Source organism: Coregonus lavaretus (assembly GCF_964263955.1).
Source record: "Coregonus lavaretus genome assembly, chromosome: 8".
In the NCBI taxonomy this organism is placed as follows: domain Eukaryota; kingdom Metazoa; phylum Chordata; class Actinopteri; order Salmoniformes; family Salmonidae; genus Coregonus; species Coregonus lavaretus.
Genome location: NC_139995.1, coordinates 22,605,027 through 22,630,355, shown reverse-complemented (window position 1 = coordinate 22,630,355; position 25,329 = coordinate 22,605,027). Strand labels below are relative to the sequence as shown.

General features: G+C 42.4%; 1 pseudogene across 1 annotated transcript in view; it reads right to left on the bottom strand.

Annotated features, from left to right (window-relative positions):
- Positions 1-25,329, bottom strand: part of LOC311133393 (bis(5'-adenosyl)-triphosphatase-like) — a 305,091-nt pseudogene that overhangs the window by 148,674 nt on the left and 131,088 nt on the right. The window contains exons 2-3 of the transcript in view: positions 8,449-8,574; positions 6,429-6,458 (exon numbers count right to left, since the gene is read on the bottom strand). The product of the transcript in view is annotated as a bis(5'-adenosyl)-triphosphatase-like (transcript). The remainder of the gene's footprint in view (positions 1-6,428; positions 6,459-8,448; positions 8,575-25,329) is intronic.

Genomic DNA, 25,329 nt, shown 5'->3' with positions numbered 1-25,329 from the left:
CAAGCAGCTTGGTGAGAAGGCAACAACTGTTGGCGCAATTATTAGAAAATGGAAGAAGTTCAAGATGACGGTCAATCACCCTCGGTCTGGGGCTCCATGCAAGATCTCACCTCGTGGGGCATTAATGATCACGAGGAAGGTGAGGGATCAGCCCAGAACTACACGGCAGGACCTGGTCAATGACCTGAAGAGAGCTGGGACCATAGTCTCAAAGAAAACCATTAGTAACACACTACGCCGTCATGGATTAAAATCCTGCAGCGCACGCAAGGTCCCCCTGCTCAAGCCAGCGCATGTCCAGGCCCGTCTGAAGTTTGCCAATGACCATCTGGATGATCCAGAGGAGGAATGGGAGAAGGTCATGTGGTCTGATGAGACAAAAATAGAGCTTTTTGGTCTAAACGCCACTCGCCGTGTTTGGAGGAAGAAGAAGGATGAGTACAACCCCAAGAACACCATCCCAACCGTGAAGCATGGAGGTGGAAACATCATTCTTTGGGGATGCTTTTCTGCAAAGTGGACAGGACGACTGCACCGTATTGAGTGGAGGATGGATGGGGCCATGTATCGCGAGATCTTGGCCAACAACCTCCTTCCCTCAGTAAGAGCATTGAAGATGGGTCGTGGCTGGGTCTTCCTGCATGACAATGACCCGAAACACACAGCCAGGGCAACTAAGGAGTGGCTCCGTAAGAAGCATCTCAAGGTCCTGGAGTGGCCTAGCCAGTCTCCAGACCTGAACCCTATAGAAAATCTTTGGAGGGAGCTGAAAGTCCGTATTGCCCAGCGACAGCACCGAAACCTGAAGGATCTGGAGAAGGTCTGTGTGGAGGAGTGGGCCATAATCCCTGCTGCAGTGTGTGCAAACCTGGTCAAGACCTACAGGAAACGTATGAACTCTGTAATTGCAAACAAAGGTTTCTGTACCAAAATTTTAAGTTCTGCTTTTCTGATGTATCAAATACTTATGTCATGCAATAAAATGCAAATTAATTACTTAAAAATCATACAATGTGATTTTCTGGATTTTTGTTTTAGATTCCGTCTCTCACAGTTGAAGTGTACCTATGATAAAAATTACAGACCTCTACATGCTTTGTAAGTAGGAAAACCTGCAAAATCGGCAGTGTATCAAATACTTGTTCTCCCCACTGTATGTGCTGTGTGTGCAATAGCCTGGAGTCGACATTACACCAAGAAACACTTACCTTGATGAAAGTCCCCAAGCTAAAGACATTGAAAGTGTCTTCCTTCTGAAACCAAGTTACAGTACATATTCCTCAATAAACAAACAAGAACACAACAAAAACGAGCCATACTGCGCAGTGCTGGGCCCAGTCAGAGCTTTGACACATTCACCCACTCCCCCACTGAAAGATCAGCCACAAAACGTTGGCACCGTTGTAACAGGTTGTAATCAAGCCCTGGTCTCCAGCAAGGGAACAGAAGAGGAATACCTGGTGCGGTAGTCTCATGTTGGACTAAATCAAATCAAATCAAATGTTATTGGTCGCATACACATATTTAGCAGATGTTATTGCGGGTGTAGCGAAATTATTGTGTTCCTGGCTCCAACAGTGCAGTAATATCGAACAATACACAACAATACACACAAATAAAAAAAATAAAAAATTAATGGAAGTAAGAAATATAGAAATATAAGGACGAGCAATGTTTGAGTCCAGAGTATATATACAGTTGAAGTCGGAAGTTTACATACACCTTAGCCAAATACATTTAAACTCAGTTTTTCACAATTCCTGACATTTAATCCTAGTAAAAATACCATGTCTTAGGTCAGTTAGGATCACCACTTTATTTTAAGAATGCGAAATGTCAGAATAATAGTAGAGAGAATGATTTATTTCAGCTTTTATTTCTTTCATCACATTCCCAGTGGGTCAGAAGTTTACATACACTCAATTAGTATTCGGTAGCATTGCCTTTAAATTGTTTAACTTGAGTCAAACCTTTCGGGTAGCCTTCCACAAGCTTCCCACAATAAGTTGGGTTTGGCCCATTCCTGCTGACAGAGCTGGTGTAACTGAGTCAGGTTTGTAGGCCTCCTTGCTCGCACACGCTTTTTCAGTTCTACCCACAAATTTGTTATAGGATTGAGGTCAGGGCTTTGTGATGGCCACTCCAATACCTTGACTTTGTTGTCCTTAAGCCATTTTGCCACAACTTTGGAAGTATGCTTGGGGTCATTGTCCATTTGGAAGACCCATTTGCAACCAAGCTTTAACTTCTTGACTGATGTCTTGAGATGTTGCTTCAATAAATCCACATAATTTTCCTTCCTCATGATGCCATCTATTTTGTGAAGTGCACTAGTCCCTCCTGCAGCAAAGCACCCACACAGCATGATGCTGCTACCCCCGTTCTTCACGGTTGGGATGGTGTTCTTTGTCTTGCAAGCACCCCCATTTTCCTCTAAACATAACGATGGTCATTATGGCCAAACAGTTCTAATTTTGTTTCATCAGACCAGAGGACATTTCTCCAAAAAGTACGATCTTTGTCCCCATGTGCAGTTGCAAACCGTAGTCTGGCTTTTTTATGGCGGTTTTGGAGCAGCGGCTTCTTCCTTGCTGAGCGGCCTTTCAGATTATGTTGATATAGGACTTATTTTACTGTGGATATAGATACTTTTGTACCTGTTTCCTCCAGCATCTTCACAAGCTCCTTTGCTGTTGTTTTGGGATTGATATGCACTTTTCGCACCAAAGTACGTTCATCTCTAGGAGACAGAACGCGTCTCCTTCCTGAGCAGTATGAAGGCTGTGTGGTCCCATGGTGTTTATACTTGCGTACTATTGTTTGTACAGATTAACGTGGTACCTTCAGGCGTTTGGAAATTGCTCCCAAGGATGAACCAGACTTGTGGAGGTCTACAATATTTGTTCTGAGGCCTTGGCTGATTTCTTTTGATTTTCCAATGATGTCAAGCAAAGAGGCACTGAGTTTGAAGGTAGGCCTTGAAATACATCCACAGGTACACCTCCAATTGACTCAAATTATGTCAATTAGCCTATCAGAAGCTTCTAAAGCCATGACATCATTTTCTGGAATTTTCCAAGCTGTTTAAAGGCACAGTCAACTTAGTGTATGTAAACTTCTGACCCACTGGAATTGTGATACAGTGAATTATAAGTGAAATAATCTGTCTGTAAACAATTGTTGGAAAAATGACTTGTGTCATGCACAAAGTAGATGTCCTAACTGACTTGCCAAAACTATAGTTTGTTAACAAGAAATTAGTGGAGTGGTTGAAAAACGACTTTTAATGACTCCAACCTAAGTGGATGTAAACTTCCGACTTCAACTGTATATGGGTAAGGGTCTAGCTACATTTTCAGATATTATACATTTCTAATTTAGTCAGAAAGTTGTTTTCATTGCAAGTTAAAGTGTATTGTTAGCTAGCTAGCTAACGTTAGCTGGCTGGCTCGCTAGCTAACGTTACATGTATGATCTGTGTAGGAGCTCTAGAAAGAGGCCTGAGTCCCCAAGTTGTAATTCCGAGTTGGATGACCGTTGTTTTGAACGCGGAATTTGAGTTGGGATTATGGTTAATTATTTAGCTAGCTAAACAAAAGACTCCACTATGCAAGTAACCATATAATTGTACCGTTTACACCTTCTGTATCCTGTGCATGTGACAAATAAACAGATTTTATTTGATATGGTGTGTATTTACCAGAGATGGTAATGTGAGGAACAACATGACCTGCACCAGAAGTCAGATTAGGCTATAGGCCAAGATAAAGTTTATTTTTACTACTACTTTTTGCTACTACTTTCACCACTTTTAGTCTTGAAATCTTTGGCTGTTTACTACACTGTGAATGGGTGGGTGGGGTTAAGGCTTAAGAGGGTGTGAACGATGCTGAATGGGTGTAGACAAAGAAGAGGTCTCCAGTAGGTGTACCAAAACATTCACAAGCAATTTTCTCAAAGGTAGGGTTACAAGTTTATCAACTTTCAAAGCAGAATTACTTTCTCATTGTTCCTCAACTGCAGTGTATGATATACCATGTTCTAGCTTGGAGTCTCTACTTTTATCCAATGTAAAAAACACAATTTAAAAATGTTGCTACATCGGACCGAATGCAAGTGGTGGGTCAAATATTTGACATAGTGGGTTATGTCACATTTTAAATTGGTGGTTATGTCACACAGTTATGCCACATTTATGAACCCTTTATAAAGCATGATATACAGTTATAGATGATTTGTAACACATGTATAGTTTATGAAGGCTTTATGAAGCATTTATAAGCTGTACGTCATTTAAAGTGGGACCAAATGATCTAACTGTATGCACTAATGTGTTATGAAATATACTGGAAATATGTAACAAAAAGAACACAAATTCACGAGGCTGAGACTAATTCAAATGAGTTGTACATTTTCTTACTAATAGTGCCATAATCATTGTTTCAATTAATGCCATTTCAAAGTATATAAAAGTTAATGTTGTCATACCAGTAAGTATGGTATGACAACATATTATGCACATAAAGCAATTCCTTATCCCCTTGTGCATTAATTGTGCAAAACCATAACACGAACTACAGTATATTTGAGCATTCAGTGTTTCAGTATTTTTTTTATATATTCTGCAAAGACTGACTTTGATCTCTATGTGTTAAAACACACTGGAATGCAGTCTTCCACACGTCCATTGACTTAATAAAAAAAAAGCAGTACATATGCTGCTGTTCTATCACACGTGCAATGATGTCAGAGGGGGAAAAAACTGTGTGCGTTGTTTGCAGTACTTCTTTGTTGTTGTAATATCGCAAACAGTCGTGGCAGTTTCACCATTAAAGATTCCAGCTTTAATGTCCTCTGCTCAAATTACACCATTAACATTTCAATATTCTTCCACGGGTCAGGCCAAAGACTGCTCTCATGGCAAATGCCATAAATGTATAATTAAGCTCGTGTTCCATATGCAATATGAAATGAGTGTGTGGGCTTTGGGGATAACACAATTTGCATAAAAGGAAGGGGATAAAAACTTGTTGAACTACAGTTTGTTACTGAACTTAAAAACACTGTAGTATAGAATAGCGCAGTGCGCATTCATAATCAATACTGAACAAAAAATATAAACGTAACATGCAACAATTTCTAAGATTTTACTGAGTTATAGTTCATATGAGGAAATCAGTCAATTGAAATAAATGCATTAGGCCCTAATCTATGGATTTCACATGACTGGGAATACAGATATGCATGCATCTGTTGGTCACAGATACCTTTACAGAAATAGGCCTCACAATGGGCCTCAGGATCTCATCACGGTATTTCTGTGCATTCAAATTGCCATCAATAAAATGCAATTGTGTTCGTTGTCCGTAGCTTATGCCTGCCAATACCATAACCCCACCGCAACCATGGAGCACTCTGTTCACAACGTTGACATTAGCAAACCGCTCACCCACACAACGCCATACACGTGGTCTGCGGTTGTGAGGCCGGTTGGACGCACTGCCAAATTCTCTAAAACGAAGTTGGAGGCGGCTTATGGTATAGAAATGAACATTAAACTATCTGGCAATAGCTCTGGTGGGCATTCCTGCAGTCGGCATGCCAATTGCACGCTCCCTCAAAACATGAGACATCTGTGGTATTGCGTTGTGTGACAAAACTGTACATTTTAGAGTGGCCTTTTATTGTCCCCAGCACAAGGTGCACCTGTGTATTGATCATGCTGTTTAATCAGCTTCTTGATATGCCACACCTGTTAGGTGGATGGATTATCTTGGCAAAGGGAAAATGCTCACTAACAGGGATGTAAACTAATTTGTGCACAACATTTGAGATAAATAAGCTTTTTGTGCATATGGAAAATGTCTGGGATCTTTTATTTCAGCTCAGGAAACATGGGACCAACACTTGACATGTTGCGCTTATATTTTTGTTCAGTGTATACAATTCTAATGTTTGAGATGAGATACAGTATGTATTATAACAGATTATAAACTTCAGAAATATGATTGTCCAACACGCTTGCCACATATTTTGTCCAATAAAACACAAAGCAATGATGCTATCATATAATTAATCTCAAAGTGACCGATATCTCACTACAGACATAAAAATTAGGACAAGTGAGGGAAGTTATTGTCAGGCAGACCCAGGTCTAGGCTACTGTCAGTGCTGGAGGCAAGGGTGGGATCGCCCGACACCCTTCACACCCTTTAGAGTGGCAGACCCCCTAGCCACCAGGTCAGCGAATGTCATTCCATCTTCCCCCAAAAGATTATAGACAAAGCATTTTAAACTAGATCACTGAATAATTTACATATGCCAAGAGTTTGGGACCTGTAAATGAAATACAATGATTATTTAATAGCATATAACTGTTGCTGAGGCCTCATGATAAATTTAAAGGGAGTGCATTATTAAGTCCTCACCTTCACGGTTTGTCCGGTTTCAGGGCCATCCTCGTGGGAACAGAACAAGATAATTAGGAACGTTTGGGAATTCAGGAATACCTGTGTTAATAATTCAACAGGATTTTAATTTCAGATGAACCGTGGCAGCACCTCCTCATCCCCACTTGAATCTGAAAAGTTTTTCTTCTTGTTTTGTTTCTGTCCTTCAGCATTGAGCTGTATTCATGCTTTAGTGTCTTCTCGGTCACATGAAAGCTGTGTGTGGAAATAGTTTCTCTTTGGCAAGTTGGCAGATTCAGTTAACAGCATCATCATGCATGCATTTACAATAGAGTTAAATTAGAGCAAATTACAGTGTCACGACTTCCTCCGAAGCTGCCTCCTCTCCTTGTTTGGGCAGGCTTTTGCGGTCATCGTCACCGGCCTTCTAGCCACTGCCGCTCCTCATCTCATCATTCCATTGGTTTTGTCTTGTTTATTACACACACCTGGTTCATATCCCCTCATCAGTACCTGTATAAGTGTTCCCTCTGCCCCCCTTGTCTTTGTGTGTGCTCGGTGGAGCTCCGTGTATTTTGTATTGTAATTTCCAGTGCGCCTGTTTTGCGCACTGGAGTGTGTTGACGCATTACTGCGTAACTTTGTGCTTCAGAATAAATCCTGTTATTTACCCTCCTGAGCCTGACTCCTTTGAAATCACCTCATCACATACAGCCTGCATAGTTATAATGCTTTTTCCACCATAGGCATCGGGAATTGAGGAGACAAATGTATCACTAAGAGCAATTACATTTTAGTCATTTAGCAGATGCTCTTATCCAGAGCGACTTACAGTTAAGTGAGTGCATACATTTTTATACTGGCCCCCTGTGGGAATCGAACCCACAACCCTGGCGTTGCAAAGCCATGCTCTACCAACTGAGCTACATCCCTGCCGGCCATGCCCTCCCCTACCCTGGACGACGCTGGCTAATTGTGTGCTGCCCCATGGGTCTCCCGGTCACGGCCGGCTACGACAGAGTTTGGATTCGAACCAGGATCTCTAGTGGCACAGCTAGCACTGCGATGCAGTGCCTTAGACCACTGCGCCACTCGGGAGACTATGAGAGGCCTCAAAGGAACATCTGTATGGCAAAAATTAATTTGGTGAAAATAGGATCACAGATGAACCTCTGCATTATAACGTAAGGTTTAAGTTATACATTTTAACATATCTCCTTTCTCAGGTCGGTGTTGTGTGATTTTGTTTGTCACTCATGTGGCACACAACGCAGCGAACAGCAGCCCTCCTGTGGAGAGCGTTGCTTTATACAGTGCCTCAATTTTAGGACTCTAACCTCGGAGCTGTCACAACTAATCTCACATCATCACTTCTCTAGACCCCTCAAGTCAAAGAAAATGATATCCCTGTAAAGATTATTCCCATTTTTTTTCGAACACATGAAATTATTTTCTGTGTCGGGCTGCCAAGCGAGCTAGGTGCCATTTGAACATTAGCATATATATCACAGGTTATGCAGAATGACAGAGCCTGTGAAATGATAAGCTGCCTGCCTGTCAGACCCTGCCTGGGAGTCCAAGGAGTACCTGTTCTTGTATTGTTCCAGCAGGTGGGGATCTTCTGTTGGCTCTCGATGCAACTAGCCTGAGTAATGCCTCTTATTCCAATGCAGATCTACAGGCTGAATAAGTGTGAGATTGATATAGTCTTGTTACTCTCTAAGCCTCTGTGGTTTTGATGTTTTACTTTCTTTCACTAACACACTCAGACAGTGACTCACTTCAATTCAATTGGTTATTCACATACTCACTCAGTCATTAATTATTTATTAATTCTCTCTCTCTAACACACCCAATAGAACATCAAGGATACATGGCTCACATTATTCTAAATAATGTAGAACTTGAATAGTAATTCACTTTTTAGTCTTCTTCTGTCTGATATGGACCAGAAATGAGCGACAGAAGCAAGATTACAAATGGATGTAGACCCTATGATGTAAATGTTGGCTACAGACGGCACTGTGTGCAGTATTACCTGTATGGCGATGGTGAGGGAGGAGGCCTGGAAGTGTTTCTCTACCTAGTCAGCCACTCTCTGGGTGGTGATGAAGAGGTCAGCCACCTCATCGGGACACATGCCGCAGCAGACACACCAACAAGTCTGAGTGGCAGACTGGTTAAGGAAACCACAGACTGCGAGAGAGGTAAGGGAACAAAGTCAGAGAGGTAGCATTATTAACAGACAGGGAGATAGAAAAACAACTGGGGAATGAGATGAGGCGGAATCCTAAATTGAGACACAAGCATGCTATTTCAAATTGTACTTCCTGTTTTTGTTGCCATTGCCTTGAGCCGAGTCAAATGAACTCATTTGTGATGGTTTATTAGGGAGTTTTGTACAATTTGAAGGTAATTCAATGTGTTCTTTCAGTATACTGTAGTCTCCAAGGGTTAATGTGAAATAAAACAGAGCTTCATAGAAGTGGGATTGCTGTCCGTACCTCTGCTTTGTTCCTCTGAAAGACAGGCAGTACAACTAAAGTATTTTTTTCATGCTCTTTTCATTGTTCTACATTTAAGACAATTATATTTGTATAGTTTGAATACCAAAATGAAACAAGACTTAACATGACATTTGTGACTTGTTTCAGGAAACTAGGCATATGTCGTGTGTCACTACTTCACAGGAGAGGCATTTGAACATAAACTTTTTTATCTGCTTTTTGGTAGAAATGCCTTCTGGAAAATGTGAACTTTCATGTGCCTTAATTACAAACTTGTATGTCGTCTGGAAATACAAATATAATTGTTACATTACGAGCCTAGTTGGTTTAGCCACGGAAAAAGACTGGAACCTTCCCGCTAGCCATGATTGGCTGAGATAATGGATGGGCTGGACATGCCAAGATGCTTCTGTCTATAATATGAGTCGGTCAGTATGTGTAGGTAATCCTTTCTAAAGTGGCTTTTTTGAAAGATATCTGTCACACCCTGATCTGTTTCACATCTTTGTGCTTGTCTCCACCCCCCACCAGGTGTCTCCCATTTCCCCCCATTATCCCCTGTGTTTTTATACCTGCTCTTTTTCTGTTTGTCTGTTGCCAGTTCGTCTTGTCCCGTCAAGTCCTACCAGCGTGTTCCCGTGTTTCCAGTGCTCTAGTTTTTGTTTTTCCTAGTCTTCCCAGTTCTGACCTTTCTGCCTGTCCTGACCCTGATCCTGCCTGCCATCCTGTACCTGCCTGACTCTGATTTGGATTACGACTCTTTGCCTGACTTGACTTACCTTTTGCCTGCCCCTTGTTCAGTAATAAACTCGGAGACTCTACTGTCTGCATCTAGGTCTTAGCCTGAGCCGTTATAGTATGAACTGGCCATGACTGACCCAGCCATGGTTGCCCTTAGTTTGACGGCAATGCAGGCAAAGAGTCGTAATCCAAATCAGAGTCAGGCAGGTAAGAGAACACACAGAAGGCTGTTGTATAAAACACCTGTCTCCGCATTACATCTTCAAACTAAGGGCAACCATGGCATCCATGACAGTGAGGGAGAAGTGTCCATCCATGTATACATTTTCAAATATTGTATATTTCTAATTCTTTCAGAAAGTTGTTTTCATTTCCAGTTAAAGTGTACTGTTAGCTAGCTAGCTAACGTTATCTAGCTGGCTGGCTGGCTGGCTCGCTAGCTAACATTACATTTATGATCTGTGTAGTAATACACTGCTCAAAAAAATTAAGGGAACACTAAAATAACACATCCTAGATCTGAATGAATGAAATAATCTTATTAAATACTTTTTTCTTTACATAGTTGAATGTGCTGACAACAAAATCACACAAAAATTATCAATGAAAATCAAATGTATCAACCCATGGAGGTCTGGATTTGGAGTCACCCTCAAAATTAAAGTGGAAAACCACACTACAGGCTGATCCAACTTTGATGTATTGTCCTTAAAACAAGTCAAAATGAGGCTCAGTAGTGTGTGTGGCCTCCACGTGCCTGTATGACCTCCCTACAATGCCTGGGCATGCTCCTGATGAGGTGGCGGATGGTCTCCTGAGGGATCTCCTCCCAGACCTGGACTAAAGTATCCGCCAACTCCTGGACAGTCTGTGGTGCAACGTGGCGTTGGTGGATGGAGCGAGACATGATGTCCCAGATGTGCTCAATTGGATTCAGGTCTGGGGAATGGGCGGGCCAGTCCATAGCATCAATGCCTCCCTCTTGCAGGAACTGCTGACACACTCCAGCCACATGAGGTCTAGCATTGTCTTGCATTAGGAGGAACCCAGGGCCAACCGCACCAGCATATGGTCTCACAAGGGGTCTGAGGATCTCATCTCGGTACCTAATGGCAGTCAGGCTACCTCTGGCGAGCACATGGAGGGCTGTGCGGCACCCCAAAGAAATGCCACCCCACACCATGACTGACCCACCGCCAAACCGGTCATGCTGGAGGATGTTGCAGGCAGCAGAACGTTCTCCACGGCGTCTCCAGACTCTGTCACGTCTGTCACATGTGCTCAGTGTGAACCTGCTTTCCTCTGTGAAGAGCACAGGGCGCCAGTGGCGAATTTGCCAATCTTGGTGTTCTCTGGCAAATGCCAAAAGTCCTGCACAGTGTTGGGCTGTAAGCACAACCCCCACCTGTGGACGTCGGGCCCTCATACCACCCTCATGGAGTCTGTTTCTGACCGTTTGAGCAGACACATGCACATTTGTGGCCTGCTGGAGGTCATTTTGCAGGGCTCTGGCAGTGCTCCTCCTGCTCCTCCTTGCACAAAGGTGGAGGTAGCAGTCCTGCTGCTGGGTTGTTGCCCTCTTACGGCCTCCTCCACGTCTCCTGATGTACTGGCCTGTCTCCTGGTAGCGCCTCCATGCTCTGGACACTACGCTGACAGACACAGCAAACCTTCTTGCCACAGCTCGCATTGATGTGCCATCCTGGATGAGCTGCACTACCTGAGCCACTTGTGTGGGTTGTAGACTCCGTCTCATGCTACCACTAGAGTGAAAGCACCACCAGCATTCAAAAGTGACCAAAACATCAGCCAGGAAGCATAGGAACTGAGAAATGGTCGGTGGTCACCACCTGCAAAACCAGTCCTTTATTGGGGGTGTCTTACTAATTGCCTATAATTTCCACCTGTTGTCTATTCCATTTGCACAACAGCATGTGAAATGTATTGTCAATCAGTGTTGCTTCCTAAGTGGACAGTTTGATGTCACAGAAGTGTGATTGACTTGGAGTTACATTGTGTTGTTTAAGTGTTCCCTTTATTTTTTTGAGCAGTGTATAATTCGTATCTAAGAACCACTTGCATTGCTAGTTTTAGCCTAATGTTAGTTAGCTAGCTAACACTGAACATGGTTGGTGAGCTACCTGCAGATTCATGCAGGGTAGTAACGTTATGAGTTGGGATTATGGTTCATTGTTTAGCTAGCTAGCTAAACAAAATACTCCACTATGCAAGTAACCATTTCACCACACCTTCTGTATCCTGTGCATGTGACAAATAAACTTTGATTTTATTTGATATAGTATGTGTTTACCAGAGATGGTAATGTGAAGAACATGACCTGCACCAAAGTCAAATTAGGATATAACGTTAGGCCAACGAGACAGTGTCCAAGTACAACAACTCTCCGGTAGAATGCCCTGCTTTTATTTCGTCACACTCACAACCGTAAGCTATTTTCTGTAATTAGCTCACCATTAACTTGTAAATAATGATCTTGTTGTGAGTTTATTTTCCTGTAAAAATGAAGACAAATGAGCTAAAGTGAAGTCGTCGTCAGCTATATGATATGGTCATTATTTGAACTGACTAGCCAGCTAACTTAACATTAGCTAGCTAGCGAACAAGCTAGAAACTAACCAAAACATTGTTTAGAAAGTTGCTTTTAGTTGCCTGATTTGCTAGATTGACATATACTAAATTCATGTTTAAACGGGTGGGTTTATTGATGTTAAAATACAATAGTTGTGCTATTTTGGACCACCAGGCTACTGATGTCATGCAGCCTGTAGTGTTTTGTGTTTATACCTTTTCATAACGTCAACCACAAGTTTGATTTTGGACGACAATTTAATGTTCATGATGTCACTGCAACATCTGTCGATAGACGTAGTGTAAACCAGCCTTTAGTCTTGAAATCTTTGGTTGTTTAGTACATGGCCTCATCTGAATCGTTAAAGAGATGGGTGGGGCTAAGGCTTAAGAGGGTGTAAACGATGCTGAATGGCTGTAGACAAAGAAGAGCACTCCAGTAGGTTTACCATTACATTCAAGGGACATTTTCTCAAAAGTGAGGTTACAAGTTTATCAACTTTCAAAGCAGAACTACCTTCCCATTGTTCCTCAACTGTAGTGTATGATATACCATTTTTGGGCTCTGAGTCTCTACTTTTATCCAATGTAAAAAACAACACAATTACAAATTTCATAGGACTGAATCGAGCCGTAATCAAGTTAAAGTGAAGAGCAGCAGGATAAATATAATACAACAAATAGTAGCAGCAGCGAGTAGGGTGATTGTGTGTGCATGTGTGGTTGTGTGTGAAATCCCATTTCTACATGACAGGCTGTTTCCGTAGATTTGTGGGTGTGTGCATGCATGTGTGTGTGTAGTGTGAGTGTGTAGTATTTGGACTTGGAAATAATAACAGTGGAGAAACACTCTCATAGTTGCAAAAGGTTTGAGAGCTATATGAAAAATCAACGACCAATGCTTGTACAAACTGAAACTCAAACAAAAAGCAGCAGAACTGTGTTTCAGAAAAGTATGGATAGAGTACAAACTGATGTGATATAATTGAGTATGACTGCTTTCATACAACTGAACTCTGTATGAGTGAAAAACATGCAGTGTTCAGAGAGAATAGAGAAAACTGCACAGAAAAGAAAACACAGCAGACATCGTCCACAAACAGAGAGAGAGAGAGAAAGAGAGAGAAACCAAGAGAGAGAGAGCGAGAGTGAGATGACAAAGAGTCTATAAAGTATCTACAAACCATTTACAAGCTCATTGTAATGTCCCTATTGAATAGCATGGTAAGGGGATTAAAAGCAGACTCTTTCAGTATTCTGGACTTTAAGTAACAAAAAAAAGAAAAGTACCACGTTCATACCTCTCATAACCTAAGTACGAGGGGAAGTTTTGTCATGGAACAAAAATGATACATTTCTGCTGAGTTATAGGTCATGAAGCATATTTCACAGAATGTCTCACAATCCACATCTCAGTGCAGTTGCACACTGAAAAGTAATCAAGCTTTGTTACTAAAGCGAGACGTGTTGATGACAGATGGAAGGACTTTGAGAGCAAATGTCCAAAGGCTGAAGGACATTTTTCCCTCAGACTCAGGTCATTGGATCAATAACAGTGTTCTGACATCAATACCCAGGAAACAGTTCTCTGAGAAACAGGAGCCAACAATTAAGGAGAGATTGAGGGAAAATAGGAACAACAAGAAAAAAAGTTAGACCATCTGAAATGCATCTTAGATTGACAAAAAAGGGAAACTTGACATAGGATGTAGGTACTCTTTTCTCCACAAGCATGTAGCAGACTCACATGACAGAGACCAAAACCAGGAACATAGGATTCAGGATGTATGTTAATTTATTGCTTAAAAAATACTTTCATATAAGCAATAAAAAAATAACATTTTGGATCAAATGTTGTTGATGCTCCCTTGACTCACACTTTGATTCAAATCACTTTGCAGCCAGACATGTTTTGAATACTGACATGAAGAAATACTAAATTATCTCCATATTCTATTGCACCATGGCAGATATAATTCGTAAAGACAAACAGCAGTGTTGAATCTAAATGAAAGTTAAGCGAAGCATAGCAATCAACTATACCAAATATACTTCTATGAAGAACTGGACCATTATGAAACATCAAGAGTTGGCACATATTGATTTCATATGCAGGCTGGATTCATACAAAACACATCTAAAGTGTTGAATCGCTGACGCGAGAAAGAACATCTAAAACTCTGGCACAGGCGATAAAAATGAAAGAGACATCCGAGTCCAATACCCAACATAAAACCGCATCCTGTAGCATTTGGAGAGGATGATTACATCCTTGCGTTTCACGGCACAATGGCCGCGTCTGGGCGCCATTCATCTCACGAGTCAGAAACAGTGGCACAAATGATCAGTTTGCTCCCCTTTTCATGTGCAACACACTGGAATGAAATCAGATATAATATTAACTGATATCTTTCTTGCTGATGTGTCTATGGCAGAGCAGTCACCGAGGATGAAAGATTAGGTGGGGCTGGGGCTGAGGGTAGAGAGTAGGCAAACAAACCTGGTTTGCTTTAAGATGGCTGCCATTATGTGAATATGAATAACGTACCATAACAAAGGTTTTAGCTATTCTTCAGTCACAGTAGGTCTTGTTGTATCTGTGTATTGAAAGTTTCATCCTGATCCATACTAAAACTGTATAAAAAACTGTTTGACCTCTACTGATTGGGAGCTAATCAAGCTAATAGGTAGTTTACTCTCCTGATAGCTGAGTGAAAAAAAGCAACAGTATCAACCCAGTATCACAGATTATTATGAAATAGACACGAATTGCTTATTGAAAATGTGTGACAGGCACACGAAAAAATTATATTTTTTCGTGTGCAGTACACGATTTTGTATACAGTGAATTTCATTCACAGATAAAGACAGTATCTTACTTAAGACAGGAGGGAGGTTGGTCGGGCCTATAACGTGAATGTTTGCAAACGAAAAGGTTGCGTGTTCGAATCTCATCATGGACAACTCTTTAGCTAATTAGCAACTATTTACTACCTTTTAGCTACCTTGCAACTAATTAGCATGTTAACTAAACCCTTCCCCTGACCCTTTAACCAAACTCCTAACCTTAACACTAACCTTAACCCTTTAACTACTTAGCTAGCATGTTAACTAACCTTAACCCCTAAAGCCGTGTGTACACTACACGATTTTTGGCCCAATTTAGCCGTCCCAGACACGTTTTTGAGATCAGAGACAAAATCCCCATGTCGTTGCCTACTCGGGGTGCGCGGCCGTCACTGTCACTCGTTTAATGTGAGCGGGTCAGAGACGCAATCTGTGGGCTACTGATCCCATCTTTGAGCAGTCCCAGACGTCCTGATATTTAACCCTTAACCCTAACCTTAAATCCTAGCCTAGCTAACGTTAGCCACCTAGCTAGCCTAGCTAATGTTAGCCACAACATATTGGAATTTGTGTAATGTACATGAATGCGTTATGAAGAAGAAAAAAAAAATGTAATAAACACGAAATGCGTTGTGATGAAAATAGTGTAATAAACACCAAAAACACTTTTCGTGTGTTTGTCCCGAATTTCGAATAAGTAATTTGTGTCTATTTCACAATAAGCTTGCTCAAGAATGAGACCGTTGTTATCACACACTTGGGAATGCAACAGAGCCATTTACATGGCAGCACTGACAACCTAAAGGAGAGCATGAGAATAGAACCTGCACATGTGAGAAGACTTGGTCAAATGAAAAAAAAGCTTCAGTAAACCACTGTAAGAGAGACTTGGAGATTCCTCAAATTGGAGACATTTCTGAGAAAAAGGTTGATGTCATTAGCTCCGTCAGAATGACTTCCTCTCGCTCCAACTTATAGCTTTGAGAACAGCTCCGGTAGGAACCTTATCTCAATCTTGGTGATTGAAATATGCCATATCATTATGTGGAAGTGGGCCAAATCCAGCGTTGTCCCTGATATGAGACACATTCATACAACACAATTTCACTCTCATGTCTTGAGTCCTGCGGTTCTGTTTTGATCCTGGATCAGAGCTCTGTAAGTTCAACCGTTGTGAAATGGCTAGCTAGTTAGCGGTGCACGGTAGTATATGATTGTACGGTCGTGGTCAAAAGTTTTGAGAATGACACAAGTATTGGTCTTCACAAAGTTCGCTGCTTCAGTGATATGAGATATTTTTTCAGATGTTACTATGGTATACTGAAGTATAATTACAAGCATTCCATTTTTTTTTTTTTGCGGGTAGATCAGCTTTAATATTGCAGATAGATGTATTGTATTTCCATCAATGTAATTGTCTGCATCACTTCCAATCCCCCATATGTTTTTTTTCCTCTCTCGCATATATATATTTATACATACATATACATACATGGGTAACATGAGGCAAGAGACAGAACTAGTCAGTTTGGTAACATCGCTAATAGACCAGACACTAACTAGAGGTAAGAGACAGAACTAGTCTGTTTGGTAACATCGCTAACAGACCAGACACTAACTAGAGGTAAGAGACAGAACTAGTCTGTTTGGTTTTTGCTAATAGACCAGACGCTAACTAGAAGTAAGAGACAGAACTAGTCTGTTTGGTAACATCGCTAATAGACCAGACACTAACTAGAGGTAAGAGACAGAACTAGTCTGTTTGGTAACATCGCTAACAGACCCTAAAGTCTATTAATCTAAAGTGGAAGTTGGGAGAGTTATATTTGAGTGTTTCAGTGAAACATGAGGGAGGCCCCGCTCTCTCGCTTTCCCAGATGCTTTGTTAATTTGATTCCGATCTCCTTTGCATTATTGTAGCCTTTTATGTAGCCTGTCAACTATGTGTCTGTCTATCCCTGTTCTCTCCTCTCCGCACAGGCCATACAAACGCTTCACACGGCGTGGCTGCTTCCACTCTAATCTGGTGGTCCCTGCTTGCATGACCCACGTGGAGTTCCAGGTCTCCGGTAGCCTCTGGAACTGCCGTTCTGCTGCCAACAAGTCAGAGTTCATCTCAGCCTATGCCACCCTCCAGTCCCTCGACTTCTTGGTGCTGACAGAAACATGGATTACCACAGAAAACACTGCTACTCCTAATGATCTTTCCTCGTCTGATCATGTGTTCTCGCATACCCTGAAAGCTTCTGGTCAGCGCGGCGGTAGCACAGGAATCCTCATCTCTCCCAAGTGGACATTCTCTCTTTTCCCACTGACCCATCTGTCTATCTCCTCATTTGAATTCCATGCTGTCACAGTCACTAGCCCATTCAAGCTTAACATCCTTGTCATTTATCACCTTCCAGGTTCCCTTGGAGAGATCATCAATGAGCTTGACGCCTTGATAAGTTCCTTTCCTGAGGATGGCTCACCCCTCACAGTTCTGGGTGACTTTAATCTCCCTACGTCTGCCTTTGACTCATTTCTCTCTGCCTCCTTCCTCTTTTGACCTCACCCTCACACCGTCCCCCCCTACTCACAAGGCAGGCAATACGCTTGACCTCATCTTTACTAGATGCTGTTCTTCTACTAATCTCACTGCAACTCCCCTCCAAGTCTCCGACCACTACTTCGTATCCTTTTCTCTCTCGCTCTCCTCCAACACTACTCACTCTGCCCCTACTCAGATGGTAATGTGCCGTCACAACCTTCGCTCTCTCTCTACCGCTACTCTCTCCTCTTCCATCTTATCATCTCTTCCCTCTGCTAAATCCTTCTCCCTCCAATCTCCTGATTCTGCCTCCTCAACCCTCCTCTCCCCCCTCTCTGAATCTTTTGACTCTCTATGTCCCCTATCCTCCAGGCCGGCTCGGTCCTCCCCTCCTGCTCCGTGGCTTGACGATTAATTGCGAGCTCACAGAACAGGGCTCAGGGCAGCCGAGCGGAAATGGAGGAAAACTAGATTCCCTGCGGACCTGTCATCTTTGCACTCCCTCCTCTCTACAGTTTCTTCCTCCGTTTCTGCTGCTAAAGCCACTTTCTACCACTCTAAATTTCAAGCCTCTGCCTCTAACCCCGGAAGCTCTTTGCCACCTTCTCCTCCCTGCTGAATCCTCCTCCTCCCCCTCCATCCTCCCTCTCTGTGGATGACTTCGTCAACCATTTTGAAAAGAAGGTTGACGACATTCGATCCTCATTTATTAAGTCAAATGACACCGCTGGTCCTGCTCACACTGCCCTACCCTATGCTTTGACTTCTTTCTCCCCTCTCTCTCCAGATGAAATCCTGCGACTTGTGATGGCCGGCCGCCCAACAACCTGCCCGCTTGACCCTATCCCCTCCTCTCTTCTCCAGACCATTTCCGGAGACCTTCTCCCTTACCTCACCTCGCTCATCAACTCATCCTTGTCCGCTGGCTATGTCTCTTCCATCTTCAAGAAAGCGAGAGTTGCACCCCTCCTCAAAAAACCTACACTCGATCCCTCCGATGTCAACAACTACAGACCAGTATCCCTTATTTATTTTATCTCCAAAACTCTTGAGTGTGCCATCTATAGCCAACTCTCCTGCTATCTCTTTTAGAATGACCTTCTTGATCCAAACCAGTCAGGTTTCAAGACTGGTCATACAACTGACACTGCTCTTCTCTGTGTCACGGAGGCTCTCCGCACTGCTAAAGCTAACTCTCTCTCCTCTGCTCTCATCCTTCTAGACCTATCTGCTGCCTTTGATACTGTGAACCATCAGATCCTCCTCTCCACCCTCTCCGAGTTGGGCATCTCCGGCGCGGCTTACTCTTGGATTGCATCCTACCTGACAGGTCGCTCCTACCAGGTGGCGTTGCGAGAATCTGTCTCCGCACCATGTGCTCTCACCACTGGTGTCCCCCATGGCTCAGTTCTAGGCCCTCTCCTATTCTCTCTATACACCAAGTCACTTGGCTCTGTCATATCCTCACATGGTCTCTCCTATCATTGCTATGCAGACGACACACAATTAATCTTCTCCTTTCCCCCTTCTGATAACCAGGTGGCGAATCGCATCTCTGCATGTATGGCAGACATATCAGTGTGGATGTCGGATCACCACCTCAAGCTGAACCTCGGCAAGACGGAGCTGCTCTTCATCCCGGGGAAGGACTGCCTGTTCCATGATCTCGCCATCACGGTTGACAACTCCGTTGTGTCCTTCTCCCAGAGTGCAAAGAACCTTGGCGTGACCCTAACACCCTGTCATTCTCCGCTAACATCAAAGCAGTGACCCGATCCTGTAGGTTCATGCTCTACAACATTCGCAGAGTATGACCCTAACTTACACAGGAAGTGGCACAGGTCCTAATCCAGGCACTTGTCATCTCCCGTCTGGATTACTGCAACTCACTGTTGGCTGGGCTCCCTGCCTGTACCATTAAACCCCTACAACTCATCCAGAACGCTGCAGCCCGTCTGGTGTTCAACCTTCCCAAGTTCTCTCACGTCACCCCGCTCAACGCACACTTAACTGGCTTCCAGTTCAAGCTCACATCTGCTACAAGTCCATGGTGCTTGCCTACGGAGCTGTGAGGGGAACAGCACCTCCTTACCTTCAGGCTCTGATCAGTCCCTACACCCAAACGAGGGCATTGCGTTCTTCCACCTCTGGCCTGCTGGTCCCCTTACCTCTGCGAAAGCACAGTTCCCGCTCAGCCCAGTCAAAACTGTTCACTGCTCTGGCACCCCAATGGTGGAACAAGCTCCCTCACGACGCCAGGACAGCGGAGTCACTGACCACCTTCCGGAGAGACACTTGAAACCCTACCTCTTTAAGGAATACCTGGGATAGTATAAAAGTAATCCTTCTACCCCCGCCCACCCCACCCCCACAAAAAATAATAATAATGAATATATATACAGTGGGGGGGAAAAAAGTATTTAGTCAGCCACCAATTGTGCAAGTTCTCCCACTTAAAAAGATGAGAGAGGCCTGTCATTTTCATCATAGGTACACGTCAACTATGACAGACAAAATGAGAAAAAAAAATCCAGAAAATCACATTGTTGGATTTTTTATGAATTTATTTGCAAATTATGGTGGAAAATAAGTATTTGGTCAATAACAAAAGTTTCTCAATACTTTGTTATATACCCTTTGTTGGCAATGACACAGGTCAAATGTTTTCTGTAAGTCTTCACAAGGTTTTCACACACTGTTGCTGGTATTTTGGCCCATTCCTCCATGCAGATCTCCTCTAGAGCAGTGATGTTTTGGGGCTGTCGCTGGGCAACACGGACTTTCAACTCCCTCCAAAGATTTTCTATGGGGTTGAGATCTGGAGACTGGCTAGGCCACTCCAGGACCTTGAAATGCTTCTTACGAAGCCACTCCTTCATTGCCCGGGCGGTGTGTTTGGGATCATTGTCATGCTGAAAGACCCAGCCACGTTTCATCTTCAATGCCCTTGCTGATGGAAGGAGGTTTTCACTCAAAATCTCACGATACATGGCCCCATTCATTCTTTCCTTTACACGGATCAGTCGTCCTGGTCCCTTTGCAGAAAAACAGCCCCAAAGCATGATGTTTCCACCCCCATGCTTCATAGTAGGTATGGTGTTCTTTGGATGCAACTCAGCATTCTTTGTCCTCCAAACACGACGAGTTGAGTTTTTACCAAAAAGTTATATTTTGGTTTCATCTGACCATATGACATTCTCCCAATCCTCTTCTGGATCATCTAGATGCACTCTAGCAAACTTCAGACGGGCCTGGACATGTACTGGCTTAAGCAGGGGGACATGTCTGGCACTGCAGGATTTGAGTCCCTGGCGGCGTAGTGTGTTACTGATGGTAGGCTTTGTTACTTTGGTCCCAGCTCTCTGCAGGTCATTCACTAGGTCCCCCCGTGTGGTTCTGGGATTTTTGCTCACCGTTCTTGTGATCATTTTGACCCCACGGGGTGAGATCTTGCGTGGAGCCCCAGATCGAGGGAGATTATCAGTGGTCTTGTATGTCTTCCATTTCCTAATAATTGCTCCCACAGCTGATTTCTTCAAACCAAGCTGCTTACCTATTGCAGATTCAGTCTTCCCAGCCTGGTGCAGGTCTACAATTTTGTTTCTGGTGTCCTTTGACAGCTCTTTGGTCTTGGCCATAGTGGAGTTTGGAGTGTGACTGTGTGAGGTTGTGGACAGGTGTCTTTTATACTGATAACAAGTTCAAACAGGTTCCATTAATACAGGTAACGAGTGGAGGACAGAGGAGCCTCTCAAAGAAGAAGTTACAGGTCTGTGAGAGCCAGAAATCTTTCTTGTTTGTAGGTGACCAAATACTTATTTTCCACCATAATTTGCAAATAAATTCATTAAAAATCCTACAATGTGATTTTCTGGAGAAAAAAAATCTCAATTTGTCTGTCATAGTTGACGTGTACCTATGATGAAAATTACAGGCCTCACTCATCTTTTTAAATGGGAGAACTTGCACAATTGGTGGCTTACTAAATACTTTTTTCCCCACTGTGTGTATATATATATATATATATAATACAAATGAAAATTAAAAAATACTCTAAAAATAAAAAATTAGAATTTTTTTTTACAAAAAATTATAAAGTGGTTGTCCCACTGGCTATCATAAGGTGAATGCACCAATTTGTAAGTCGCTCTGGATAAGAGCGTCTGCTAAATGACGTAAATGTAATGTAAATGTAATAAGCTGTGATAGTGTGTTGACAGTATGTGGCCAAGAGATGTGCTGAATGTTCTCCTTACTTGCCTCCTCTCAACAGATTTCCATACACACAAAAACCACAAAGGCAAACACAGGCACACATAAATCAAGACCAACTGCCAAATGATAAATGGTCAATTTGGGATTTGGGATATACAATACCTACATTTCAGAACAGTAGTGGAGAAATAAAAAAAACGAAAACATCTGAATAAACTGCAACTGAAAAACAACAAATAGGTAGAAGCACAGACTTGCCTGGTGGAAGTGTTCTGTTTGAACAGAAGTGAATCAAGTACTTTCAACATTCTTCTTTTAGCTGCACGACTGGGGAAAGAGTGGGCTTAATATAAGAGCACAGGGGAAGAGTGGCACATCTAAGTCTAGCACTCTCAGAGGACAAAAGGAAGGAAACAACAAGATCACATACAGTGAGGGAAAAAAGTATTTGATCCCCTGCTGATTTTGTACGTTTCCCCACTGACAAAGAAATGATCAGTCTATAATTTTAATGGTAGGTTTATTTGAACAGTGAGAGACAGAATAACAACAAAAAAATCCAGAAAAAAATGTTTAAAAAATGTTATAAATTGATTTGCATTTTAATGAGGGAAATAAGTATTTGACCCCCTCTCAATCAGAAATATTTCTGGCTCCCAGGTGTCTTTTATACAGGTAACGAGCTGAAATTAGGAGCACACTCTTAAAGGGAGTGCTCATAATCTCAGCTTGTTACCTGTATAAAAGACACCTATCCACAGAAGCAATCAATCAATCAGATTCCAAACTCTCCACCATGGCCAAGACCAAAGAGCTCTCCAAGGATGTCAGGGACAAGATTGTAGACCTACACAAGGCTGGAATGGGCTAAAAGACCATCACCAAGCAGCTTGGTGAGAAGGTGACAACAGTTGGTGCGATTATTCGCAAATGGAAGAAACACAAAATATCTGTCAATCTCCCTCGGCCTGGGGCTCCATGTAAGATCTCACCTCGTGGAGTTGCAATGATCATGAGAACAGTGAGGAATCAGCCCAGAACTACACAGGAGGATCTTGTCAATGATCTCAAGGCAGCTGGGACCATAGTCACCAAGAAAACAATTGGTAACACACTACGCTGTGAAGGACTGAAATCCTGCAGCGCCCGTAAGGTCCCCCTGCTCAAGAAAGCACATATACAGGGCTGTCTGAAGTTTGCCAATGAACATCTGAATGATTCAGAGGAGATCTGGGTGAAAGTGTTGTGATCAGATGAGACCAAAATCGAGCTCTTTGGCATCAACTCAACTCGCCGTGTTTGGAGGAGGAGGAATGCTGCCTATGACCCCAAGAACACCATCCCCACCATCAAAAGTCAACACAGCAGCCATTGCTAGCTAGCCAACACTACCAGCTAGCTGTACTGTAATAGCTAAATACAATATCTTTGTGCTAGCTAGCCAACGTTTAATCATTGCTGCGTTTTGAAAGAACTAGACACGGACACGAATTATCTGTTTAGTGTGTTAACACACTATTGGTAGTTTGTTGTTACCAAGTATTGGTGCTAAACTGTGTGTTATTGGATGCTAGCATGCTAGTTAGCTATGGCGTCATAGTTAGCTAGCTGAATAAAGTAAGTTGAGTCTAGTCCTTGAAACATTGAACCGCTGTAGTTTACAACAATTCTAATTTCTAAAGTGGAAGTTGGGAGAGTTTTATTCGGGTGGTTCAGTGAAACAATTATAGTTTCTGAGGTGGAAGTTGGGAGAGTTGATGCAAACATTTATCTTACCCTATGCAAATCTGCAACAAAGTTCTACAGATTTTAAAAAAAGTAATTAGCTAGTGACAACATAATGAAGGACAAGTAGAGGAAGAGAGACTCTTTTGAAATGAAAGAACACACAATCAAACTGAAGAAACAATGTCCTCATGATGCAAATGTCCCAGGCACTTACGTACTGTGTGCTTGAGTTTTAATCAGCAATCCACTTGGCTCTAGATTGTTTTAATAAAAGTTTGCATACTTCAAATAATGCCATAGAAATCCACTAAAATGGCCGACTACAACTAGATGTTAGTTAAATGAATAGTTCAGAAACAGTGTTCCTACCACAACAACAACATTATTAATTAATGGAGTAAGTCCTGTATATTAAAGTGACAAAGTTTTACATGCAATTTTGTATGTATGAATGAATGACATTTTATTTTAGTGTAAAATCGCCTGTTTGCAACCCATCCCTTATGGGATTAATTGACACATAAACAAACATTACAATAATTCACTGTGATAATTCAGTGATAATTCTTGATAATTCTTCCGGTGTTCTGTGCAGTGCGCACCACATAAAGAGTGAAAAATAAATCAATACATATTAGTAAATAAGGTTATCCAAGCAATAATTATATCCCTAGAGCAGTAAAACAATTATATATATATATATATATATATATATATATATATATATATATATACACACAGTGGGGAAAAAAAGTATTTAGTCAGCCATCAACTGTCACCAAGAAAACAATTGGTAACACACTACGCTGTGAAGGACTGAAATCCTGCAGCGCCCGTAAGGTCCCCCTGCTCAAGAAAGCACATATACAGGGCTGTCTGAAGTTTGCCAATGAACATCTGAATGATTCAGAGGAGAACTGGGTGAAAGTAGTGTTCAGATGAGACCAAAATGGAGATCTTTGGCATCAACTCAACTCGCCGTGTTTGGAGGAGGAGGAATGCTGCCCCAAGAACACCATCCCCACCGTCAAACATGGAGGTGGAAACATTATGCTTTGGGGGTGTTTTTCTGCGAAGGGGACAGGACAACTTCACCGCATCAAAGGGACGATGGACGGGGCCATGTACCGTCAAATCTTGGGTGAGAACCTCCTTCCCTCAGCCAGGGCATTGAAAATGGGTCGTGGATGGGTATTCCAGCATTACAATGACCCAAAACACACAGCCAAGGCAACAAAGGAGTGACTCAAAAAGAAGCACATTAAGGTCCTGGAGTGGCCTAGCCAGTCTCCAGACCTTAATCTCATAGAAAATCTGTGGAGGGAGCTGAAGGTTTGAGTTGCCAAACGTCAGCCTCGAAACCTTAATGACTTGGAGAAGATCTGCAACGAGGAGTGGGACAAAATCCCTCCTGAGATGTGTGCAAACCTGGTGGCCAACTACAAGAAACGTCTGACCTCTGTGCTTGCCAACAAGGGTTTTGCCACCAAGTACTAAGTCATGTTTTGCAGAGGGGTCAAATACTTATTTCACTCATTAAAATGCAAATCAATTTATAAAATTTTTGACATGTGTTTTTCTGGATGTTTTTGTTGTTATTCTGTCTCTCACTGTTCAAATAAACCTACCATTAACATTATAGACTGATCATGTCTTTGTCAGTGGGCAAACGTACAAAATCAGCAGGGGATCAAATACTTTTTTCCCTCACTGTATCTATCATCCTTCTCATGCTACAGTATGTTTGATTATAAAGAAAACA